The sequence below is a fragment of the Nicotiana tabacum genome, chromosome 24 (assembly GCF_000715075.1).
Source record: "Nicotiana tabacum cultivar K326 chromosome 24, ASM71507v2, whole genome shotgun sequence".
Taxonomy (NCBI): Eukaryota; Viridiplantae; Streptophyta; class Magnoliopsida; order Solanales; family Solanaceae; genus Nicotiana; species Nicotiana tabacum.
This window is the reverse complement of record NC_134103.1, coordinates 34,730,508-34,732,737: the sequence shown is the minus strand read 5'-3', so window position 1 is coordinate 34,732,737 and position 2,230 is coordinate 34,730,508.

Here is a 2,230-nt window from a genome sequence, read left to right as displayed (position 1 = left end):
ACCAATTTGGCTTTCTCAAGTCCAAATGGGTATTGCACAAAACAAGTGATAACTGCTCAAGTCGGGTCTTGCTATCTCTAGATTCAACCATTTAATTGGGGCTATCAATTTCTTGGGTTCACCCCAATTTCTTGTTAGCCAAGTTTTTCTAGACTTAGTCTCTCTTTCTCAAGTAGAAACTAAGTTAATAAGGCATTAATCAATGTTTACAACCATTAATTCTTGAATTCAAGCAAGAACTAGGCTAAATATCACTAACTCAATCACAAACAAGTCCTAAATCAATCACCCATTAAGTACCCACACTAGGGTTTGGCCACAACCCTAGCTAAAAATTTAGCTACTCATGAAAAATAAAGAAATACAAGAAGAAATTAAGATAGAATGCATAATAATTGATTAGGTAAAGAAAATATAATGTTTACAAGCTAATCTAGTACAATATTACTCAAAACAGTAAAGGAAAGCGGCTTAGGTGCTCTCCCAAAACAAAACGTGCCCTAAAAATGATAAAACGTTCTATCTATACTAAGCTGAAAATATCTGACAAAAATGCCCCTGCGGAGGTTGTGCGACCACATAATTATGTGTGCGGTGCGCACAACGAGACTTGGCTTGACAAGTTCCAGTCCTTCGACCGCACAATTCTGGATTGCGGCCGCACTCCTTCAACTACTGCGGACCGCATTTGTGAGTGCGGCCGCATTCTTCCTTCTGCGGCTATACAATTATAGTGTGGTCCACACTCCTTGATCTTAGGCTCTGGCTGTGTGAGACATCTGCGGACTGCATAAAAATAAGTGCGGCCGCGCTCTTGATTATGCGGCAGCACAAAAATGGTGTGGTCCGCATTTCTTCTTGAACTTGAAATCTCATCTCTCTGATCTTTGTCTTCTGTGGACCGCATAATATTGAGTGCGGCCACACAATTATGGTGTGGTCCACACTCCTTCATCTTGCCAAAACCAGTTCTCTGAATCTCCTTCTCTGCGGACGCACAATATTTATGCGGTCCGTATACTCTGAAAAAGAACTGACATGGCTCTTCATTTGATTTGCGGCCGCACACAATATTGTGCGGTCCGCACTGTGGGCCTTTTGCCTTATTTTGGTCCTTGTCCACTTTTGACTCCTTCATGAGTTGATTTTGACTCCTTTGGCTCATTTTCCAATATTCCTGTACAAAAGTACATTTCATTAGTTTTCGGGAATACCATTAAGCATTTTTGAGCTAAAACGCAAGTAAAAAAGAACAAATAAGCGGTCAAAATCTCTACTTATCAGCCACGACATCCTACAGAAGGAAATTGGGGTCATGACAAGGAAGGAGGAACTTACGCTAACTCATGCCAAGAAAAGAAAGTCACCCTACATACCTTGTTGAAGATCTATTTACACTTCTATGGTGGTTAACGTTTCCTCAATCAAATCTTAACAATCAATACCACCAGATGGTAGATGTTACAACAACGATTCCAATGTTTCTTCAAGATTAAACCTAATAGAACCGTCTCCTAATACAGTTTAGTATATTCTAGAACTTCAAAGGAGGTGTGAGAGCGTTTGGTGAATTGTGGTGAGTGGTATTTCTCAAAAGTGAAAGATATTGAGCCTGACTTCCCTTATATACATGTACCAAGTATAGGGAACTCTGTCAGTTCCAAATGCAAAATAGGTCACCCCGCTTTGGGTGTCGTGCCCGATAAGACAGTTGGCAAAATCTGGTCGCATGCAGTAGCCTCATCTGCCCGGCAATACATCGCCATCTTATTGGCCGCGCTAAAAGTCACACTTACTAAGCTTTATTTAGGTGTGGGGTGTAACAGAAAGTAAATCCGATAATTGGAAAAATCACAATCATAGGCCATCTAAACCTTGACAACCCCCTTCTCGATAGTTGATACTTTTTTGTATTTTATTAATTGAAATAATTTAGTTTATTTGACAAATCAAAAGATCATTGATATTCGAAAAGTTGATTGAATTTGTTCTTGCAACACCGAAAAGTTATAGTGAATATGTTAGTTCTTTGTGGTGTTCGACTTCGATCTCTTAAACTAGATTATATTTATAGCAGCAACTTAGTCCTTTTAGTAGGTATAGTTGGACGTGATGCAGAACTAAAATTGGGCTTAAAAAATGGATGACAATAGCGATAGGAAGTATGAGTAGAATAAATAGAAAACATAAAAGTTAAGAAATACAAGTAAGAAATTTAAAAGAAGAGATA